A 26203-nucleotide genomic window follows, 5' to 3' on the forward strand; every position below is an offset into this window, starting at 1 on the left:
CATAATCCGCCCCTGTATTATGATGAATACTAAACAGTCCCAAAGTTGATATTTTGCTGTCATTTCTTTCTATTTTCAAGCCTTTGTTCCTTTCACAAAGAAAATGTGACTTTTAAGTCATCAATATATTAAAAATAATAATAATAATAATAATTATTATTATTATTATTATCATTATTGATATAGGCTATACGATAATAAATGAAAACAATTATTTATTATTAGTAATAATAATATTAATTATTATTATTATATACTAGAATGCCAGAAATAAAAAATAATTCAACTTGTTGAAAGTACACAACGAAAATAATAATGATCGCGCACCTTTACTTTTGACACACGCCCCGTATATCTGACGTCATGGGACGCCATCGTTGATTTTCAATCGATTTTAGAAATTGCTAATTAGGGGGGTGGGAACCCTATGGAGTTGCAAATGATCATAACATATGTCCGACAGGATCCACGAACGTGCTGAAAGTGCTAACATGTTGGAAATAGTGTTTTTGAAGGCGTAAGCCTCTATTTTTCGAAAGTGATCCGGAACTGGACAAAGTGATCCGCAACTGGCGTAAGTACGCCAGCTCGAACAACACTGTTTTTGGTGCCAAATATTTACCTAAATTTACATTTTATATCACAGTTTATTTATATGGTTGATTATCTTTATTACCAAGATTTTTTTTTTAAAGTCATACGCGCGCATGTTGACAGAATTCACAATTTTGTTTGAAGTGATCCGTAACTGGCGCATCACCAGTATCGATTCGAAGAAATCCATAAAATTAAGTCACCAATAACATAACACGGGTAATCGTAGTTTAGTGCTAGAATCAAAAATCCTACTGATCATTACCAACACGACTAAAACATTTGATTTGTACAGAAAAACAGTTAATTTTTAAAGAATCAACATCTCAAGTCCGTTAGCAAAACTAAGATGGCGGACTGCACTGTGTCGGTTAATGAAGTAGGACGATCTTGCCCGGGTGATGTCGACACGAGAGAGATCGCCGAACATTCTATTTAGACTAAATGTTAGTGTTGGAATGGCATGGAATGGAAACTTGTTTAACGTACACATTCAGAGTAAGCTGTTGTAGCGCACGCCTGTCCTGGGCACAAGTACCGGCCTTAGCCGGTTCCTCCGTCCAGGACTTAGTGTTGGTCGAAGTCGCCGTACTTTATCATGTAACTATGGTAGCAGTATACAGTTAACTCCCTTGTGTACACCTACAAACTGTTGACATGACACAATAAACCACTTCCCATGTATATGGTTAATGGGAGGAACCTCTTAAAGGTACAATACCGCCTTTGCATATGTAGTGATTTCAACTGCTAATTTTTAGCTTCACCGGTGTCATTTGCTGAATCAACTGGACAAAAAACGTATTGCTTCATGGGGAAATGGTTGGTGCAATTGTATTCCTAAAACAATCCAGTTAACCCCCCCCCCCCCCCCCTCCAGCACTCAAAAAAACATGGTGGTTACCATGGCCACCTTAACGTAGCAGTATACAGGTTAACTCCCTTGTGTACCCGGGCACGCAAAGAGTTCTCTTGTTGATTTTGCACAGATCCATGTTTTTAGGCTAATTATTTGGAATAGGAAGTAAATTCTTAAGCTTAGTGATGGTCAAGGAGTTATTTTTAAAATGACAATTGGTTTGTAAGCAGCAGTGCAAATGGTGTAGCTGTAATGGGGCTTGGTATTCATACACCAGGTTTCCCTTGTGACAAAATTGGGGTGCGATCATTCTGGGTAATTTTAAAACGAGCTTATTTTGTGTAAAATTGAATGGCTAAAGCTTTATTCAAATGAGTGTTTTTGTAAAAACACATAATGATCAAAGTAACACAAATATTTAACTAAAGATATTGAAAATAAGTCCTCTTTATAATAATTATGACCCTTTTTGTAATTTCCTTGATATTAAAAATACCTGTATCTTTCTTTATTTTTAAACAATAGGATGCCATGAGCTGGTGTGCATAAACCTCAGCTGAAGATTCACAAATAACTGTGGTCTGCTACCTTAATTAATACTTATACGGTTACACTTTTATCTAAAACAAAAAAACAAAACGTGCTAAAATGCCCATAACAGGGTTTCTGACAGAAATAGTGTTTTGGGTATAGCGCTATGGAATTCAATATTTACAAAATGTCAAAAGGTCAACTTAAAATTGTTTTTAAAAATTGCAAAAACATTTGGGTATGGTGCCATACGGTTACCCGGTTTAGGCTACCCTCTAGCAGAAACCCTGCATAAGAAACAACGCTATTTACACAGGTTTAATTAACCCTTATCAGGCTGCATTGTTTTTTAAAAAAAATCAAGAATTTGACCTATCATACATTTTTAATGATATCTCTCTTAATTTTTGGCATATTGAAATGAAAATATACACACGTATTCTATAATGGACTGGCTACTTTACTACAATATTTTAAAATAAATTATTTTATTTATGTTACCATGGCAACAAGTACAAAGTTCAAAAGACTTGTTCTTTGATACTACTTAATAAAATAATTTTATGTTAATAAAGTTCTTGTAATATAAGACTATATCTTTATTTATTAACTATATTTATGTTTTTAATGGATTTTCCCCCAAGAAAACACCTTTATTTGATAACAAATGACATGAAATGATTAGTACTATCAGTTTTGTTTCATCATAATTTTCGGCATTAACTACAGTTTTAAAAGTGTTACTATTACATTTTTTGTTAATTATTCTTCAAATTACACACACCGTAAGAATATTAAATGTCCTTTAAATTAATATAATGTTTATAATTTTTAAAATCTGTTACCATGGTAACCACTGCAAATTGGGTAACTGCCAAAAAGGTGAACTTGAAGCAGGTTTACTTTTACCAAACTCATTGAATAGTATTATTATAATCCTCTGTCTGTTAACAGACCCTTATACAACAAGAATGCATCTGATTAATATTAAGGTCCTGAGGTCAAACGTCATGTACATAGTTAATAATGAAAACAGTAGTTTCCATTGGATTACATACTAAATCATTTAAGAAATTTCTTCAAACATCTTTCTTATGAACTACAAACTAGGCAAACTAACTAATGCACATATTACTTTGTAGGTCATAGATTATCAGGTCAAAGGTCAAGGTCACATTAAAAAAGGGGCAATTATTGGGCATTTCTAACAAAAAAGACGCAACTGTTGGGCATTTCTCACAAAACTTCTTACAAAAATAGTTAAACAAACTGACCTAAAATTTCTACTATGCATCACCAATCTATATTTTGCTTTTGGGGTGACCAGGTCAAATGTCATGGTCACAATGAATAGAAAGAATCAATTTCGATTTTCAGTCGGCCCGACTGCATTTGACACGACCGAACATGTTCAGTCGCAGACGACGGCCGTCGTATAGTGTGAACGGGTCTACGACGCGACGCGACTGTCGCGTCGTGTAGTGTGAACGGTTTACACGACGCTATACAACTGATGTCTACCGGTATCCAATGGAATGTCTACATTTCATCATGTGACATAAAAGTTACAATGGCGGAATTATTCTGGACAGAGGAATAGACCCCTTCACAGTCACCACCGTAGCGCCACCTGCATAACTATGAAAACAGGCTGGGCGATGTAAACAAACGATTTTTGCCATTGATTAACATGGTATGTGAGATGTTTTTTCTTCTAAAATGAAGAACACAATTCAGAATGGTTCGCAACATTTGTTCTGTCTTTAACTGTGGTCACCAGAGGAGTCGTAGAGTAAACTGTACTGCTTTTTATACATTTTCTAAAGATATAACATTTTAGGCATATTGAAGCTGGTATTTACGCCGTGTTGATCAGTATTATTAAAACATTATTTTAAGCATCCATGGAAACCATAACGGAATTCTGATAAATATAAATATCATGTTGTCGTCATTTTTCGAAACCATCACATTTGAAAAGAAGATGTTATAGGTGCAGAACGCGGGAGGGGGCGGGACCCATGCCTCTTGCCCGCATTTCCCCTGTTATTTTTCTCTGGCTGAGAATGCTGTGCTAGAACGCCTGAAAGTCAAACTTTTGTTGAGGGAGCATGCCTCAAATTCCCTATAGCCCCTTCCCCCTTCAAATACTCTCCTCGGACCCTGAGTGGAACCTTTTTATTCCAGAGCATTGCTAATAAACAGAAAGCATTTGAACAGAAAGCATACCGTAAGTCATGTTACTAGACAATTTAGTGTGTGTGTGGTGTGTTTTTTTAAATTTTAATTTGTGTTTTGTTTTGTTGTCTTTTTGGGGGTTTTCCTTCTTTTTCTTATCTTTTTTGCTACTTTTCTGTTTGGAATTTTGTGTGTTGTGTGTGTGTGTGTGTGTGTGTGTGTGTGTGTGTGCGTGTGCGTGTGGGGGTAACCTATTTGTGGATGAGTATGCATATGGCAAACACCCAGTTATACTTACCGGTAAATACTAACTCGTTACTAATTCCGTAGTCTCATCTCTCAGATTAAGTGGACCCTCGTACAAGAGTCCGTTCATGAATTAGGCTAAGTAACATTCTAGTGGGGAGGGGAAGGGATATTATGGAGGTGTTACGAAACATGTTTGTCATGAGTTATATATCATGTTTTAAAAATAATTTTATCATGTTTATTTATAAATTAAAATGCAGCTAATCATTGCTGTTGTGTTTTTTAACTGATGATTTTCTATCCAGTGGTATTATTACCAAACAGACATAAATAAAAAATCTTATAATATTAGTCAATTTGTCTTTTGGGAGAGGTTATGCATTTAATGTTACATAATTTTCGAGTAGTGGCCTATGCGTTACAGAAGGTCACACGATTATGGGAGGAGGTCGTCTGAAAAGGAGCTTTTAAAATACTTTTTCCTACTAGTGAACAGTTGGGGGTTCTTATTACTTGGATAGATCTCGAGTGGTGAATTTAAATCATTTTGAAAGTATTGTCTCATGAATGAAATACCTCACTGATCAGCATGATCAGAAGAAAATTAGTCCTGTCGGAAGGTGCCAACAATTGGATGTTCCAGTAATGTATTAACTGTCCCTCGTATTATTTTCAGATTCCTGCCACTCACTTAAGGCGTCTGTGACTGACACTCCCCCTCCCTCCCCTCTCTCTCTCTCTCTCTCTCTCTCTCTCTCTCTCTCTCTCTCTCTCTCTCTCTCTCTCTCTCTATTTATGTTTCGTCTCTCTCTCTCTCTCTCTCGCACACAATGTAAATTGTACAATATTTCGATTTGAAACAGATACAGGTACGTGTGTGAATGAATTGTCGCTGGGGACAGGCATCAATAATGTCACTTTAGACGATGTCGTTTTAACATCATCATGTCAACTACGGCAGTCCGAGCTCTTCAGTGTCTTGTTGGACATCTTATTAGATTTTTAAAAGAGGGGTAATTAACAAGACTTTTTTTTCAGTTGAGTTGAGTCGCGTCGTATAGTGTGAACGGATTTCAGACACGACCGATTGGTCAACGATCGTGGCCCACGACGCGACGCGACCGTCCAGTTGAGTCGCGTCGTATAATGTGATCTAGGCTTTAATTGACCTTAAACTTCTAACTTAAGAACTTCAAACTACGCAAACTAACTAATGCACATATTATTTTGTACGTCATAGATTATCAGGTCAACGGTCAAGGTCACATACAAAAGAGGCAATTGCCAGGTGTTTTTTGTATAGTGCATATACGCTTGTTTGTACTAAGAAGTGTATTATTATGTAGATCAAACTCATCAGATACAACACCAAACTCCTGAGCTCTGTATAATAATACATTTTGTAAATTGAACCCAATTATTGTAATACATTTCCAATGGGTTGCCCTTATATTGTAGTATATGCATTATGGGATGGGACAAGGGCTGTTAAAAATTAGCGTACAAACAAATGTCTGCATTACGTTAATGTTGAATGGTCCTTTGTTGATCTTTGAGGGGCATGATGATGCCCAGTGGTAAAGCGCTCGCTTGATGGCAGTCAGTTTGGGATCGATCCCCATCGGTGGGTCCATTGATCTATTTGTCGTTCCAGCCAGTGCACCACGACTGGTATATCAAAGGCAGTGGTATGTGCTATCCTGTCTGTGAGATGGTGCATATAAAAGATCCTTTGCTACTACCCTTATTTGACCGGAAATTAGCCCATGTCTTTGAATAAGCCCCCCTCCGTTTTGATGGTATTTAAGAAATTAGGCCCTCATTCGTAAATAAGCCCACCCCCAACTTCGTCACCTTATAAATAACACGAAATTGTAAGTTTGCTCAAAGTTCATTTAAAAGGTCATACCTCCTGCAGATAATTAAACACAAATGTAACACAAATTTTACCACTAGTGAGATTTAGCAGTCTAACAGTAACAGGGTGTAACATTGTTTTCAATTTCATGCCTGCACTATTTCATTTAAGTACCCAAGTCTGAACTAAAAAACAATGTCTAGTTTTACCACCACACTAGGTCCGCAGTTAATGCCAATTAAGCAAATACCTTATTCTGATTGGCTAAGAACAATGACCTCGATTGACAATTCTTTGTAGTGTAAGCTGACTGCCTGTGTCAGAAACGTGTGTATACGCTATATTGAGTTTGTTGTTAATTGCTGTTGTTTTAAGTCTTCTCAGCATTAAATTATGGATGAAATAAACAACACTAGTAAGTAATTGTAACATTGAAGGTGTTTCTGATAATTAGATACTAGTAAAACATTTTTTTTAAAATTAATAAACAATTATTATTTATTAATAACAAATGGAACACTAATTAATAGATGTGCTACTGAACATTTTTTTGTTTTCTTCCTAGTTCATTTAATTATTATTATTTATTTTATTTTATTTTTTATTTTTTTCCAACAAAACTGGCTCATTGTCTGGGAATAAGCCCACCCCATGCTAAGCTCACAATGAGTTGTCTTGGCCCTCTGGGCTTATTTCCGGTCAAATACAGTAATGAAAAAACAGCGGGTTTCCTCTAACACTATATGTCAAAATTACCAAATGTTTGACATCCAATAGCCGATGATTAACATATCAATGTGCTCTAGTGGTGTCGTCGAACACCCCCCCCCCCCCCCCCCCCCCGTTTGTTGATCTTTGTGGCAAGTCAACAATAAGTAATGCAAAATCTTGCACTTTTAATACCCCGCTCTCTCTCACACTCGCAATAAAATATAGAATATCAGGTTTTTACGTTTTGATAACGTGGTTATTTGGCGAGGTTTAGACAACAGTGTAACAGGCGAGCTGATACATTTTTTTTTTTTTTTATCATGCAACCCGTTTCAAGTTATATTTTTGTAATATGTTTCAGTCAAAAGCGGTATACAAACGCATCCCGCGATTCCCCATCTCCTTGAGAGTGTTACGTAAACAGGCACGGCGGAGACAGGGCTCTAGTGCCCCATTATTTCCACCCTCGATCTGTCGGCCACCGTCTCCATCCCACACACACACACACACACACACACACACACACTGCCTACTTGATTCCTCTGTGCCTGGTAAAATGTGTCGAACGACGAATGGCCCCATTAGCCAATCGTAAATAGTAAAGTAATATCGCTGGTCGATAAATGAAAATTTTTGACCGGATCGACACGTAATCTAATAGCTCGAGTCACCTCCAGTCCTCCCCTTATTTATATTGATATATAGTTCCCCTACATATCAATAAGCGGAGAGCTGGAGGTGACTCGAACTATCAATTTAATGGTCGCTGAGCAGAACTATTAACCGTGTGCAAACACGCACGTGCTGTTCGACACATGACTTTACAAAATGAGCACGGACATTACTTCAAAAATAGGAAGTTGCGCATTTTAATTAATGTTTTCACTTAATTTACAACTACTGTAATAACTACTTTTAACTTACAAAGACGTTATCAGAACAATTTTTAAAAAATATATAATAATAATATGAAGAAAAAAGTACGAAACATATGCACACCTTTTGGAAAATAAGATCGTCTGTTTAAACTCGCACAGAAAATATCGCATTGGATGTGTTGCCGAAGATCCCAAATGATATGTTAACGAAAATGGTTAAATCAAAAGAAAAAGTTGTATTCTTCTACCAACAATGTATTATATCGAACAATGTAGGCCTATTACTAAAAACTACGACACAGAAGACCGTATCGAAACAGAATACACCTAATTTGCATATCCAGGTCAGACTTCTTTGTCACGTGATTCTCCATTTAACTGTCGGTCGGAAAGCCCGAAACCATGGAAACTAAATGTTTTCGATGTCAGTTTTATTTTAATCTAGTGTTCACCATTACAATAATTTATCTTGGGTGTCAAATATTATTTTGACCGCCTTTATAAAAACGAAACTACTTTTATCAGTTAGCGATGTCAATGCGATGGATTCATTTGAAGAATATAAAAATAAAACGAACAGAAAATTTTATCCCACGTTAGAGGATTATTTCCCAAAATCTTTATTCTTTTCTCAAATCTCTTTAAATCTTTATCAAAATATAATAACGAAACTTTGTATCGGTTCAGGCGCGCGTGCAAGTTAGGGTTTCAGGGTGGAAACCCCTCCGTATTCAAGGAAATATTTTCTTCCTCCCCCCAATATATTTTCTGGAGCATGACCTCATAAAATTGCGCTCGTCAGAATAAGAACCCACCTCTCCCTTCCTTGTTAAAATGCCTGCATACAAGCATAACCACATCTACTGGACTAATGCAAATGCAGCGCCTTGCCGCTCCATAATTATATGTGTGACATGCTATGTTCGGGTTTTGTGATTGGTTCCTAAAATTGAGGAAGTTCAAAGCAATCCCCTCTGCGGTCCTATCGGCCTTCCCGAACTTTTGAGAATACATAACCTACTGGTAGTTTCATTTAATGTAAGAGTGATTTGATGGGAGTTGGGGAGAGAAACAGTACCGAGCGTAAATGCAGTTCACCTTTATTAGTGCAACAAAAACAATTCTTATTATTATTTATTTTTGTTTAGGCAATTCATCTTTGTGAATAGCTATATAGGCATGTAAATCGCATGTAAAATTACACTGCATTATCGTACCATAAAGTTTAGTGATTTTTTTATGAAGTACAACAATAGTAACTTAGTGATTTAATGCACATCCAAACAAAAACCAACAAAAATTTAAAAAGAAGGAAAGACGAAAAAACCCAAACTCCAAAAAACAAAACAACAGAACACTGATATTCGTTGATACGTTAGCGCTACTGATATCTTACGTGATAAAAGGAAGTGGTACTTGTGCTGTCAAATGATCCATTTTTGTAATAAATATCAACTGCTTTATAACATCTAATATAACATCAACAAATCATTTTTTAAAAATCGATTGGGAAAGGGGAAACAATGACGTCACGTGATCAGCTGTCGAAAATGGCGCGAATATCCTTTTGGGTACCAGACGTCGTCAAGTCGTTATAGTAAAACGTGTTCCATATAACTACGTTTTAGTAATATTTCGAAGTGAAACTACACTGTTCTTGTAATTCTGGTGATATAGCAATGCACAATACAGTTCGTTGTAGCATGTGGGTAGGCCTACACTGAGGAATAAAAACTGCAACATCATAGATTAAAAACTATTGTTTTTATTTTTTTTAAATTTGCAATAAACACCCATTCTCAGCTGTCAGTTGTCTATATCTTTGAGGATTTTATGCACCTATAATTATCCATTAACGTTTTAATATGTAAAAAATTTAAAACAGTCAAACCATAGCGACGCTATGACGACGGTTCCATATGACGTCATAATACTTGACCTAGAACGTGTATACACGTCTGCAGCACTCTACGGGATAAGTTAACAACATTTAGAAATATATTCTTTGTGACTTACACATTAGTATTCATTGTTTATTTACATTTGAATACCGCTCTCATTCTCAAACAAATTAACCAATAATCATACTTTCGAGCACGTCAGAACCACGTGCAGCGTTTCCGATCGAAACACGTGGGCAGAATTTAGACAGACCGAGCAGAAAAACGTCCGCTAGACTGATTAATTAAACCAAATGGCTATATCGGGAATTTACTTTCGGTGTTATTCCATTGATCTCCTGAGCAAACACGTGTTCGTTTCCGTATCGAGCGAGCAGCAGTGGCGTAGCCAGGGGTGTGTGTGTGTGTGTGGGGGGGGGGGGGGGGGGTTGTGTGGGGCAGAGGGGCCATGTCCCAATCCCGGGACATATTTACCTTTTCGCTTATTAATAACATTAAAAAGGTTCCTGTGTCATATCCCACTACACAGGTGTCCCCCCCCCCCCCCCCAATACAAAATCCTGCCTACGCCACTGGCGAGCAGCAATGGGAAAAGCCCCAATGTGATCGTCATTTGTAAATAAAGTGTTTGACACCGGTGTTTTGTTACAAATAACTAAATGTCATGTCGAGGAAGGATGAAAAAGTACGTGGTTTTTTGTTTTTTTGTTTTATCGTACTCTATATTTTTAAAAAATCCGGATTGTACCCCCATCCGCCCCCCCCCCCCCCCCCCCCCCCCCCCCCCCCCCCCCGACGCTGTGGCCCCTGCACTAGAGATTGTGCTCTCACACGCCAGCTTTCGTTCCTACGGCCCTGGTTCAGCAAGTCTATAGTATCTACTTGTATTCAATATATAACACCTCATCCAAAAAAAAAAAAAATAATAATAAAAAAAAAAAAATAGTAAAAAAAAAAAAAAAAATACATACAAATCATAGATATTACTGTTTTTGAAAATTTTGATTAGCGACAGTCGCTAATCAATATAAAAATTGATTAGCAATTACTATTTTGTGAAGGAATCTTTTTTGACATAGTATGATAAATTAAATATGAACAAGTAATTTGTAAATAAATTTTATATCATCTATTTATTACAATTTTGTTTAGTAGCCACAAAGAAATAGATTAAGGTTGAACTTATCTTGCTATGTGACATCAACGTTCAACAAATAAATCAACTACAGTATAAAATTTACTTATTAATTTTTTCTATCGAATTCCAATAAATATTATATTATTTGTTACGATAATAAAGGATAATCCATTAACTTGTAAAGATCACCTTAGAATATATATGTAGGAACTTTAAGAATTATCTGTTTGGGAATAGGGTTGTCTGAAACTTTTTGTACATTTGATCTGATTCGGCTTGAAGACAAGCAATATACAATCTTAATTACTCAGTGGTATACATGAACAATTTGGGTCCCAAAACCAATATTTTTACAAATTATTTATATGTTACTTATAGTACCAAATTTCAGCACTATCAGATAAAACTCTATAAGAAGGTAGACTTTAACATTTTGAATGTTAAATTTTGATTTGTCTTTTAAATTTAAAATTGTACGCGAAGATAGACTTGGAATACTTTCAATACTAACTTTTATTTAATTGTGTTTAATAAAAAAACAACAACAAAACAACATTTAACAATTTTCAAAATATATCTATATTAGTTTGTGAAGACTGCCACTAAGAATCATAATGCTTAGATTCAGAACTATCCAATCAAATCTTTAGAAAAGGATAGAATAACATTTTCCAAAAAAAGACTAACCCAGAGAATTATAGTACCATGTTTCAGAACTATCCAATCAAGGTTTAAGTTGCGAATATCTAATTTAGGCTTATTATATTTAATTAATATGTTGAGGTTTTGTGACGAGATTGTTATCATTTTTATTATTTATTACAAACATGTATTATTTTTTCTTGGATGCCTATACTGTATCGATCCACGACAATCGCTACCCCCACCCCTACCCCGAATTTGCAGATGATTACCAACTTTTTTGTTTTTGTTTTTGGGGTTTTGCATTTACTATATCTTAAATGATTAATTAAGGAGCCATTTCAAACTTCCAACACATCGCTCTGTACGAACAATGTTCGTGGGAGGGATCAGTGTTCGTGAGAGGTACAGTTTGGATCTTGATATATATATATATATATATTAAAAGCCAGGTCTAAACATACTTATTTGAAAGGAATATAACCGGCGTCGTGGTTAGGCCATCGGTCTACAGGGTGGTAGGTACTGGGTTCGGATCCCAGTCGAGGCATAGGATTTTTAATCCAGATACCGACTCCAAACCCTGAATGAGTGCTCCGCAAGGCTCAATGGGTAGGTGTAAACCACTTGCACCGACCAGTTGTCCATAATTGGTTCAACAAAAGCCATGGTTTGTGCTATCCTGCCTGTGGGAAGCGCAAATAAAAGATCCCTTGTTGCTAATCGGAAAGAGTAACCCATGTAGTGGCGACAGCGGGTTTCCTCTCAAAATCTGTGTGGTCCTTAACCATATATCTGACGCCATATAACCGTAAATAAAATGTGTTGAGTGCGTCGTTAAATAAAACATTTCTTTCTTTGAAAGGAATATTCGCCATGACATTTCATTTCAACTTATTTTCGTGCTGATATCTAATTAAAGATCAAGCATGCTGTCCTGGCACACACCTCAGCTATCTGGGCTGGCTGTCCAGGACAGTGGTTTAGTTGGTAGTTGGTTAGTGGTTAGTAAGAGAGAAGAGGGTGTAGTGGCCTTACACCTACCCATTGAGCACTTAAGGACTCGCTCTGGGTTGGAGCCGGTACCAGGCTGGAAACCTTGTACCTACCATTCTGTAGGCCGATGACATAACCACTGCGCCACCGATGCCGGTTCGCCATGACAATTAGAACGATACTATGATGTAGTTATTTTAATGATGGGTAGGCCTATCGGCCACCTGAATTCAATTACAAGACATCTTCCTTTTCAGAATATATTATAAAAAAGTAAGCAATTTGAAACTTTAATTTATAAGAATGACTGATACAATTGTAATAAAATATCCCAGGAGACGCAATACATTTTACACCGCCCCTAAATAAACAAAACCAGTGGCAAACAGACGTTACGTCATTATCATTATGATTAACGGCGGGTGGTTATCTGAACAGCTGCATAACCACTGTAAGTGGTGGTCCTAATCGGAGGAGGAACTTAGCAAGAAAGAACAGATGGCGGGCGAAACTTACAAAATGGGAATTTGGCAGTATGGGGGTCTCTATTCCCAGATCTATTTAACATGTTCTTGGTTGTTAAGTACAACCTTCAAAATCACAAAATGTCAAAAATATTGATCGCAAAATTACAGTGCTCGACTGTGTGTGTGTGTGTGTGTGTGTGTGTGTGACAAAAGCCCCACGTCGTTGTTATGCGACTGGTGATATACCTGGTGTTGTGTGATTCGTGTCGAGCGGTGGTCACTGTAACTTATAGACTCTCACCAATATTTATACCCTCTTTATGCTGTATTATTTGTCTCTTTCCTGTACTATATATCTTTAATCTGTATTTCTTTCCTGTACATTACTTCTCTAATCTGTATTTCTTTCTTGTACTATATCTCTTCAATCCGTACTATGTATTTCTTTCCTGTACATTACCGCTCTATAAAAATATCTATATTTCTTTCATGTACTATATAAGTAATGTGTTTACTTGCAGTGGCCTTAATTCACAACACAAATTGTCAACAGAAAATAATTTAATAAATTTGAGAAATGTACTCTCAAATTGGTAGATGGGAGGCACACAAAGTGCAAGATAAATAAAGAGTAATTATTACAGTAACTGTCCTGTAATATGAAGAAATTAAATGAAAGAAGAACAAATGTATTCTTGTAAATAATTTATAATATTAACGACAGCAGTATAATAGTCACAATATATTAACTACACAAAATACATCAATTTAGTATTTAGACTTAAATTATGATTTCATTAATAAACTTTCTAATATCTTATATAATTCATTTATTATACTTATTTACACAATTCTAAGTTTTATCCTACCCCGTCATTCAGTTCGTCAACCGTCACTACGTCAAGGAGAGGGACGTAACTTTAACGTGAACCTAACGCTGTGAGAATCCGTAATCTTTAAATACTTTTTCTTTATCTGTTCTATGTGTATGTGTTGTATCTGTGTGATAATATTTCTGTATTTCTTTATTTTCTGTTACCTTTGGAGCTCTAGTTTATTATTTTTTAATAATCTGTATGGTCAGAGAAACTGAACGCCAACCGTCATGACGTCGCGCTTTTTATACCCTGTACCAACCTCTTATTTAGGCAAAAAGGTCGGATAAAAATAGGAATATCCCATATACGGTAATAAAGGTCACGATAAAAATAACGATCCCTCCAATATAGCGAAGAATGTCATGTTATAAATAGCGCACACTGTATAAGGCAAATAATGTCAAGTTAAAAATAGCACTAGCCCTAAGTCGTAAATGCCGGAAATTAGAAATTAATAAATACAATAAACTAATATTTAAGGAAACCACTATTTGTTTAATAACTACTATACACTAGCATATTTAAATAATATCCTAAATGATCTAAACAATAGTCCGTTTACAACCTAATTAATATAGCAACAGGCTGAAAATCGTTCATATGTAAAATTCAAACATGGCGGCTTCCATGCAAATAAAACTGTGCCATTTTCACAGCTTCAACTGGCTAGAAATGGTAAACACGGTAACGACAGGTAGTGACTCATACATGTTTCGATTACATAAAAAAAATCTATATTATTTCTTAAATAGTAAGAGTAATAGTGACAGAGAATATTTTAATATTTTCCCTGAATAACGATTTCTGAACCGCTAGTCTGCGGTCGGTCAAATAACCGCGAAGGCCCGTAATTGCGACTTCGTTATCAAACAACAACATTAATAATTACTAAACGTCCAGATTTTTGTTACAATATATATATATATATATATATATATATATATATATATATATATATAGAGAGAGAGAGAGAGAGAGAGAGAGAGAGAGAGAGAGAGAGAGAGAGAGAGGTAGAGAGGTTATTACCAGTGTTTTTTGGTATCGTCAGCATCATATATTAGGAATAAAAATTGTATTATGCGAGCATAATACATTATTTTTATTCCTAATATATGATATTGACGATACCGAAATACACGAGGGTAATAATCTCTTTATCATATAATCTCAAGCTTAATACAACGTGTTTTTGTAAACTGTATGAATTATACGCAGCTTTAATTCCAGTCCGCCATTACTAGATATTCAAATGACGTAAGCATATGTGGCGCGGTGTATTTTTGAATGGAAATGACGTCATTTGGATGTCTTTACATCAAAATAAAATTATGCCTAACGTTTTTTGTTTTCTGAACGCTGGACAGCTTTCAGTGTCAAATTGCCATTGAAATGTTTTTATTTGACGACTATGAATGCATACGTCAATCATGGAGTGTCACCCAAGTACGTTTGCTTAAATGTCAAAAAACCTAGTGCCGAGACCTCGACTAATTTACATCTAATTTGCAAAGTTATCAAATTCTTAAAGTATGTGATCCGAAAAATATCACATACATTGATTGCACTGAAAGTGTAAAATATATATGATATATATATATATATATATATATATATATATATATATATATATATATATATATATATATATATATATATATAATACCAGGTTACTACGTTTTGATATCGTGGTTATTTGGCGAGGTTTAGATAACGGTGTAACAGTGAGCTTCAGCACCGTTATGGAACCGAGCGAAATCACTACGGTATTACGTATACGCATTTATTTTTTGATTGTGTACACGTCCAAAATTTAATTAAGTCGAGCAATAGATAAAAGAAGCTGCAGGCATTATAGTTATCTTCTCTCGTACCAGTTTTCTTCTTGGCCTCTCAAAGAACAATATCATAATTGACATTATTGCTCTTTTGACAAAGCGATTTATATGTCACTAGAAATCACTAGATATTAGAATATTAAAAATTCATATACCTTCTTATTATATATTAGAAAAAAAAATGTATTCCAATTTGTTGTTTGAATAAATATATCTACGTCATCCACCACTGACAGTATCTAAGTATTTATTACCATATATACATGTATAAGAAATTTTGAGTGTTTAGTACTGAGTGAAGTTCAATGACGTGTTGGCAAGATGTTTGTTGTTTTATTTTATATTAACTGTGTATGTATGTATACAATATATATATATATATATATATATATATATATATATATATATATATATATATATATATATATATATATAATGTGTGAAAATGTGACCAAAAATTCTAAAATAAATAAAATTCAAAAACAAAAATCAAAACAAAATCACGGTATCAAAACGTAGTAACCTGATATTTTGTTTATCATGCAACTCCTTTCAAGTTATATTTTTGCAATATGTTTCAATGAAAAACGATATAGAAACTATTAGCTTTATCGTGTAGAAGCTACTACCGGAAGTTGGACAATAGCAGATGCCAGAAAGCATCTTGGGAATGGCATAGCCAGCCTAAAAGTTATGTGTTTCAAAGTTTGTTTCACAACATTACAATTTTTATACCTTTTCCTGTGAAAATAAACTTATGTGTGACCCGAAGAAGATCTACATCACTGGCTGTTAGTGAATGTGACTTCAGATGCTGTTCCAATGTAAACATTCTTTGCAGGAATCTACTTGCTTTTTTTTTCTTCAAAATGTATCATTCCAAACGCTGGCTAGTTCCGAATGGGATTGAATAATGGAGAATTGAAAAATAAGAGGTAATTTGACGTTACATGATTCAAGTGTAAATGTTATATTTATTTATGCAGTTCAGCACTTATTGCTGTAAATGGATGTTTGAAATATGAGAAAACTACATTACCTGAAAACTGAGCAAACATCCGTCATGCGCTCAACTCATTTCCTAGTGACATGATAACACTTCATATTATTAGGTAGGGGTTATCAGGTCACAGTGTTCGAGATGAAAAAATTAGGGCAGTATCCCAGTTGAATACTAACATTTCAAAATATGGTATCCTACCTGAGAATTTAGTATCCCACTTAAATGAAATTCATAAATAACATCGTAATAAACTTGGATGACACTGTTGTCGTTCCCAGTCTATATCGCTACGCCGCAATCGAAATCGCGGATTTAGTAAAATTCGCATTCAAACGGAATTGGCAAAGACATTTGCTGCATCTCGGTGCTCTACAAAGTAAGTTCAAATTTATTCTTCCCTGGCCAGTAAAGTATAATATTTTAGTCGCCAACCACTTATATTTAGTAGCCAGCTAATATATGCTTGCAATTAAATCGATTCATCTGCCATTCCGTAATTGTTATTAGGACCGCATTTTTTGCAGAAATTATAAGGATTTTAAGCCTACCGCAAAGTAAAACGTTACTTGAGACAGGCATTACACCCTTCTTAACCATATACAAGTTCAGGCTCGAACTTAATAACGACACCAACCGCTGAGATATAAACTGCCGTAGGTCGGGGACCAACGGTACAAAAGTGCCATCGGTAAATCTCAATGATGGCAAAATGTTTACGTCTGGTGTACAATATCTTCCAGTATATAGCATTAATATATTTTAAATGTCTACATACAGCAAAATAACCTTTTAGTCAACTATTTTCTTCAAAAGTCTCTTCTTCTTTTTTTAAATTGCTGTTGGAAGGCTTTAAATTGTTGCCAGTGGGCCGTTTCACTGAAGGCAATTTTGTTTTAAATTCCTATGGGAGGCAAATTCTTAAGTTTGAGCCCTGCAGGTGATAGTTTGTAAAAGTCTTAAGATTTTTTTTTTTTTTTAAATGAACTGAGTCTTAATTAAAACAATTTATAAAGTTAGAATTATTTTTATTTACAATTGTTCTGAATGGACCATTCCTACGATTCACCACATTAGGGCCACACAAATGAACCGTACCTTTTTAAAATCAAATATAATAATTCAAAAACATTCTAACAATAGGTGGCATAAAAGTCTTAAAAATTAAATGATTTGGCCTTGTTGATCTGGGATGCGTGAGGTGATGTGCCATATTCGTAATGTTAATTCAGCTTCCTCCATTTTAAGTAAACATTTTCTAATCAAGTGGACCCAATATCAGTAATTTAATGAATACACAAAAACGACTTAGTAAAATTAATTGTTTTAGGGGTTTGTGAAGTTTTATATTTAGATACTTACTTGTCTGAACTTTGTTAATACATATGTTCCACAACTGTGCAGAAAAATTTCACAAATGAATGACAAGCTTGTTTGTCAGAATAAAATAAAACGTCATATGAGTCGGTGCGAGTGTGATTTACAACCATTGCAGTCACATTGCTTTTTGCTCACACTATTGCTGCAATGAAATTATTTCCTCTTTGAAACTTGTTTGAGACTGCATTCAGGGTTTTTGCCAGAGGGTAAGATGGGTATGCATGGCGCCATACCAAAATATTTTTGCAGATTCCTTTTTATAAGTTAACCTTTTGTCAAAATGAATTACTCTTATGATTATCGTATGATTTTCTAAGCCCAAACCATAAACTTAGCCCATTTTTCTTCTGGGAGAGTCCCCCCATACCCCCTGTTGACTGTGGTTGCATTCAATTCCATAGCACTATACCAAAAACCTTCTTTGTTGCAGAAAGACTGGCAATGAATCAAAATGGGTTGGGGGTGGAGGTTTTACTGAAGAAGATATAGTGTTAAGTAGTAACACTGAGATGAATGTTGAACAACTAAAGACCAAGCACGAGAAAACTGATTCCAGAATTTCACCTATTACATGTAAGAATTGTAATCATACAATATTAATGATCTTTAAAAGCGATTTCAAAATGAATAACTATCAAGATACAAGGTTATGTGGGTGTTATTTTACGTATAGCTTCAATTATACGGTATGGAATTATGTGTGAAAGTTTTGAATACCTGTTTTGACAGTTGTACGGTAAAGTTTTCAGTGTCGCCAGGTTGCTATAACGATAGCCTTGAGTCGGCCTGTGCGAGAATGTATGTTGCGAAGTGTCCGGGAATGAACGTGCAGCAAGTGTGAGTGTATGAATAAAATAGTTTGTGTGTGGTTGGGTCTGGGCAGTCAATCGAAGTTTGCAGTGTGCACGGTTGTGCCAGAAATGTGGAGAAAGAAGTTGTTTCTCTGTGGTGAACATTGAACATTGAATTGGCGTGTGTTGTATATGTATTTAGTTGGGAAGTAATTTATTCATCATAAATTGTATTAATGTGTATATAGATATACAGATATATATATATATATTTCATGTTTGAACGTAACGATTATGTCACGCAATGTTATAAAGTAAAGTGAAGTCGCGCAGTTACAAAGTGAGGTGGAGTTTAGCTTTAAATGTGATTTATTGCTGTGTGTGTACGTGTATTTATTACAGAGATGCAGTACGTAAGATGGATTTCTTACGCTAGTAAAATAAGGTTACTCGATGAATTTATTTTTTAAATGTTACATTTTCATTATAGTGTCCCGGAACGGATTTAGACCAGGGACCAGTCTTCCTAATTCCGGTATTGTCGGAGTACATGTGTACGAAGTCAACGTGTTGAGGTCTTGTGGAATGTTCGTCAATGGCTGGAGGTGGCGACGTCTGTGATGATATCTCGTGTGGTTAGTCGACATGGACAACCCAGTGTGATCGTCGGTGGCTTGAGATGGCCATGTGAGCTCCAGTGTAGTGGTTTACTGTTGTATCTGAACAGTAGGACAGGCGTAACTACTGGAACGAGCGTGACTAGTGACTATTGGTACTATTGTAAATGAATGTTGGAAACAGAAACGTTCAGATGTGTATTTTGCAGCGCTGAGACTTTTCCCTAGATGAACTGGGGTGTATTTTAGTTAATCAAGACATTTTTGTATACATGTATTTCGGGGGATGGGTTTAGTTTTGGTGTATTATAGAGTGTATGTGTAGTGTGATGGTGTGGTATGTTGTGTGATATTCATGTGTATATATTTTGTAATTAAATTATTTGAATATCACTTAGCCTTGTTGTTGCTCCAGTTCGTGACATAATGTTAGAAGCACCTCTTATATACTACCAAAATGTTGAGTTCGGTTGCTTTTCATGCTGTGAGATGTAATACTATTATTTCATATGCTATTGTAAAAAATTAAATGACTCTAACTTTCTGAGAACAAACAGGAATGGTTTAGACAGTTAATTTGTTATGTGTATGACCTGACAGTAGACAGGGATGACAAAGTACGAAATTTCCTACCTTGGAAAATTCAAAGGTCCAAAACGTAGTGTTCGCAGATTCGCTTGCTTGTTTCATGTCATTACCATATATAGCAAGCTTACACGTACCACTCCAGACCGTTCATCACCTTCAGCAGTTGATGGACTCTTATGGATGAATAACTTAAGAATGCCATCTGATTTTGCTTCCACTTTGTGTTAAAGTAGTAGGAAGGTTGCTGCTGTTGTTAATAACCCTTTCAGTAAATGCCCATACATGTTAACAGACTTTTAGCATCATATTTGATGTAATAAATCAAACAGTAATGTATTATTATATACACGTTTTGGACGATGCCTCCCCCCCCCCCCCCCCCCATTCCAACTATTTATGATATGGTGGCCATGCTGAATCATAACTCACATATATGTTGAACTCATTTGTGTGGTATGCTGCGATGCATTTATGGCAGCAAATAATGCCTTTCATAAGACTGAAATAAATTTTATGACAAGTGGCCGCCATCTTGTTTTCCAACATCTTGTTTTTCAATATTTTGACCATGACCATTTAAATTTATAAAATGTTTCAAGTTTTATAAATTAAATGTATCCACATATATGTTAATGCCAAAACAAATCCAGTAAGGATCGTTGGGATATCTGTTGTTAAAACATTTTGTTAAGCAATGTTCTACAATTGGTAACCATAAAACGTAATTTCTCAGATGACCAACATCTTTTTTTTTTTTTGATTCAGCATCCCCAAATTAGGTTAAAGATCTATGTTGGACCAAATCCTAAACATATACCTGCATGTGTCACATTTCTGAGAAATGGGACCTGACTATTGCTAATGTTTATAGTAGCTTAAACAAGGTTTGTTTTTCCATGTACAAAATTACTGTATGCAAAATCTAGGTTATGACATTTTTAATCTTTATTAAAAAGTTTTAAAATTTAAATTTAAAGTTTGTAAGGTCTATCTTCTAGAGTTTTGATGTGATAGTTCTGAAACTTGGTACTATGATTCTCTGGATAAGTATTCACAAACTAATAGAGATATATTTTGGAATATTAAAATTGTTATTAAGTTATAAAACTTTAACATGACAAAATTGAAAATTAAATAGTGGAACTCTATAGTCTTGTTTAATTACCTAATTAAAAATTGACAGAAATATTACACTATCCTAAAACTTTAAGCCTGTTGCATTTGTTTCTTTCACCTATTACATGTAAGAATTGTAATCATACAATATTAATGATCTTTAAAAGCGAAATCAAAATGAATAACATTAGCGATATAAAACTTTACCACGGTCAGCATTTAACAAGAAATGTAGGATATGCTGAACGAATACTTTGAATTCTTTGAACAAGAGTTACAATGAAGAGAGTTCACTTTTTGTAAGCTGCTCGAACTCGAACTAACGGGTCAAAGACACATTTAAGGTTTGGTAATTGATCGCAAACATAACAACTAATAACGTCAGTTAATAAGATTACGAAAATATTAAAAACATCATACAAAACAGGGGCGTAGGCTGGGGGGGGGGGGAGGCTTCAGAACACCCTCTGCCCTGCCGACTAAAACTAAAACAATTCATATAGTTGCCCATGAGAAATGTAGACACTATGGTACACCATTTTCATATTCGACTCTCCCCACACCACACCCAACCACACACCACCACATCGCCAGATCAACACGACACTACATCTCTGCATAATCTGCGAATAAAAGATTAATCCTCAGTAGAGTTACAGAGACAAATACAATGCAAAGTACAATTGCAAAGTTTGGACTATATAACCAGTTCCAGACGATGACGCCCCTTAATATTGTGCGTTAACAACACATGTCTTGGCCCAATTTTGACTGCATTTGTATACATCAGTCTTTGACTGGTCGTATTATGATATGGCACTGCCAACATTTCCATAAACGAGTTATTTTCTAAGCATATCTTTCTGATCAATTTATATAGGGTTGTGACGGTTTAGGGGTATGAGGGAGGATACAAATATCTACAGGTAGCTTTGTGGGTTTCTCTCTCCGTCACACCACATACCAGCACAGTTTACCAATAATTCTAAGTGGATTGAATAAAACACTCGCTGTTTATAATTAAATTACATTTATTGGTTATAATGATTAATATATCTCTACAGTAGAATTATATAGTAACTCGTAGACCAGTATCAAAACGTAGTCTACGGAGAAACAATAATAAACCACTAGGCCTAAATTGTAAATGATAATAATTAATTTCCTCAGGTCTCGCCTGGACAATGTATCGTTTTCTTAATAAAATCAGTGCTTACATAATTTTATATGAATTGATCCACGACCATTCCCGTAAGAACAGTTGTTTTCTATTTTCTTTCGAAACCATCAACTCCAAACGTTAGTGACGTCATACGTCCTCCTGAAGCTGACGTCATAATACATATTCCACGCCGTAAATAACATATTTTCCATGTAAATTACAAGGAACATCAAAGTTTTACACGTATGTCACGTACCATAAGTAGGTCACCACAACCTAATGTTTTTGCATTATTGTACGTTAAAGGAAATCCTTCTCTGGCCCTATCTTCCTTATGAATTCACAGATAATCATAAAACCTATGTCACCAGAACCTACTTTCCACGCATTACTGCACAATAAATTAAATCCTTGTCTAGACCATATTTCCATTATAAATTTTCATAAGACCATCATACTTGCATGGATGTACAGCTTAGGATGGCATATTGTTGCATACCATATCAGATTCTAGGTCACTGCTACCTACTTTTGACAGGCGTATCATGTACCTTACCATGCAGGACTATTTAAAGTTTGATTTATAACCGATGGCCTTTACTTTTTAGACGTGATACTTTAAGATTAGTAAAAACTAGTAAATGTTTAATTATATAAGTATTTATAATCATAACGTATGTGATAGAACATCTCTTTTTTATGCCATTTGGCATTATTTCGACAGCTAAACATCATGCAACATGCATTACTGAATGAGAAATAATATTTCCAGGATCCTCACGAAACGTAAACCCTAACAAAAAGTGTGTCTCGTACCATTATAATTTCAGTCCATACCATCCCATTCCAGTCCACGTTTTACCAACATACAAGTTAGAACCAGACAAAAATATTTTGCCATGTTGATATGACATTACATACTTCTTTATTAGCAAATAAAGGCTACTTCAGTTTTCATCCTGCCTTAAAATTCCTTTTATAGCTCGTGTAATTTTTCCTGACTGCAGCTGTGTAGTGACATACTGAACAAATGGTGAAACATGAGGTCATAATGAATAACGATGATATCCTGATTTAGAATAATGTTTGGCACGTTTAGCATATGCATTCTTTAAAATGATTTGTGAAGCTGCACGTATATTTACTGAATTCGATGGCTGATGCTAGCATTAATCTATATTTCGAACATGTGCATACAGTTTGGTCTCGTTCGTGGACACTCTTGCACATTTATTTTTTCCGTAACAGTAACAGACTTGACAGCCGTGGTGGTAATACTCATGGCTGTTTCCACCGGTGGGCCAAGATATACTAATCTTTCGAGAACACCCGATATATCTGTTTTGACAATGATTCATGAGTGCCTATCATCACAGTTGTATTGTATCAAATGAGTTTTAACCTGTACTAGTTTGACTGAGTAAACTAGTCTGGGAGCGGCAGTCTACTTGGTGGTGGTACAAAAAGGATCCAGTGCAGGATCTCCTTGGCAGTGATTGTCCTATAGATGAGGCACTATAGATAGATGTTCATGGAATCAACCACTATATGTCCTAATAATCATTCGACTCCTCAGTGTGCAGAGTAGGTTTTCTTGTTTAGAATTACGTGAAAGTAAAATCAGGAATAACTCATTTTATTGATTATTGGGAATATAACAAATACAGTAAAACTGGGGGGACTGTACGTTTCATAGTCATACTTCTGTAAGTATAAGTGTTTGTGAACAGAAAAGTAACATTTGACAATTTTATTTTAAAAACAGCAATCAAAATAGCAGACAATATAAATTATTGAAAGCAATGCATACAGCTTGTTGATAAAAATGTGACTGCAGTATCACGAATGCTGTAAAGTAAAATCTGAACACTTAGGTGTAAGAGTTTTAGCAGTGAATAGTATCACTATGCTAATTGATAGTGTTGTATATTTCTAGGTGACCCAGAGCGCATGTCGGCCTTAAGTGCAGGTGCTATAACGGGAATTGTGATCGCTATTGTTCTGACTCTTGCTATTCCTACTGTGTGGATACTTTATAAGAGGTAATTGGGGAAAAACCCATAGAATCATCTTTGCTTTGTATATAAGTATGACTATCGTATATTTCATTGTAATTTGACTTTGATAACTTGGCACTATTCCAGAGCTGGATCTGTCTAGGTAGGGCAGATATAGCCTACAAACCCCCCCCCCCCCCCCACCCCAAAAAAAAAACAAAAAAAAAGAACACCAAAAACCGCACCTGTAAATTAAAACTTTAAAAGGCACTATTCTAGGGATGGTTCTGTCTAGGTAGAGCAGATATACATTAAAAAAACGATACAAAGGGGCATTTGTAAATTATGACTTTAACTGGAACTAGTCTAGGGACAGCTTTGTCTAGCACTTTATTTTGAGAGATCAATATTTTCGAGAGATTGAAGTTTGATATATGTATGTACGTACGTACACATGTGTGTGTGAGTGTGCGTGCGTGTGTGTGTGTGTGTGTGTATTTGCATTATTTGATTTTGTTTAGTGGGGTGGTTTTGTTTTGTTTGTTTGGGTTTTTTATTGTTCTTGTTTTTTGTTGGCTTTTTTAGGGAGAGGGTGTAGTTGGGTTGTTGCTGTTGTGGGTACACAACACATTATGATGACGTAGCAAGATGGCGGAGGGGATGACGAGGAGAAATGTGCTCTGATATATTTTGTAAATAATATCTTCTCTGAATTTAAAAGCATGCTAGAAAGTGGTTTGTAATGTTCATTCCATTCTATTGAATGGTCCATGCCAAAAAAGCGTACCAATGAACAAGAAGAAGGACTGAACACATAAGGAGAACGTTGGTAACCCACCTAGCCCAGTTAACAAGATGGCGAACAGAGATCACTCAACGAGTAATAGTCATCAACAATCGTCAAAACCAACCCCAAGTTTATTATGACGCGACAATGGTTCAACATCCCGAGTTCAGTAATCCCGCTTTGCTGATTCAACCAGTTTTACCAGGTCAGTCAACCGAACAATCGCCTATTCCGCCATGGGCGAACCAAGTGCTCCAAAAATTCCCAATACGCTCATTGTAATTTGTCAAAAGACTGATAGGATTGAACGAATCGAAAAGCGATTACTGACTATTGATCTTAATGTAAGTGCATTTAAAACACAATTAACTGAAAGCAATGTGAAAATTGTTGCAATGGAACAATCTGTAAATTTTGTAAATGAAAGCTTTGAAGAAGGTCATTCAGATAGAAAAAAAATGGTGGACGTTGTTGACAAAATAAAAACTAAGTGAGAGAAGTTCGTAATGGTTGTGATGAAGTCGACAGCTTATGAGATGATGTAACGAGTTACATGAGTGTGTCTTGGACATTGAAACCAGATCAATGAGAGATAATCTTATTTTTAACGGTATTCAGGAAAATGATGATGAGAATGTAGAAACGGTTCTACGAACATTTCTTAAAGACAAAATAAAAATAGAAAGTTCTATCAATTTCGACCGTGTAAACAGACTTGGTAGAAAGAGTACTAATCCAAAATAACCATTTCCAATTGTAGCAAATTCAAATGACATAAAGACCGTGAAATGGTCAGAAAAAGCTGAAAAGGGCTCAAAGGAACTAACTTCAGTGTAAGCGAACAATTCCCACGCGAGATAGTTCAACACAGAAAGGAGTTATGGCTAAGTACAAAGAAGCGCAGCATCGTGGACTCCATGCCTCACTTGCTGTTGATAAACTTTTCATTGACGGTAACCGCTGATTTCTGATAGCACATCTCGTGATAGGCCCAATGATGCGCATCTGTTCAGTCCTTCTAATGCAAACCCAAACAAACGTGCACGTAAT

The sequence above is a fragment of the Gigantopelta aegis genome, chromosome 12 (genome assembly GCF_016097555.1).
Source record: "Gigantopelta aegis isolate Gae_Host chromosome 12, Gae_host_genome, whole genome shotgun sequence".
NCBI lineage: Eukaryota > Metazoa > Mollusca > Gastropoda > Neomphalida > Peltospiridae > Gigantopelta > Gigantopelta aegis.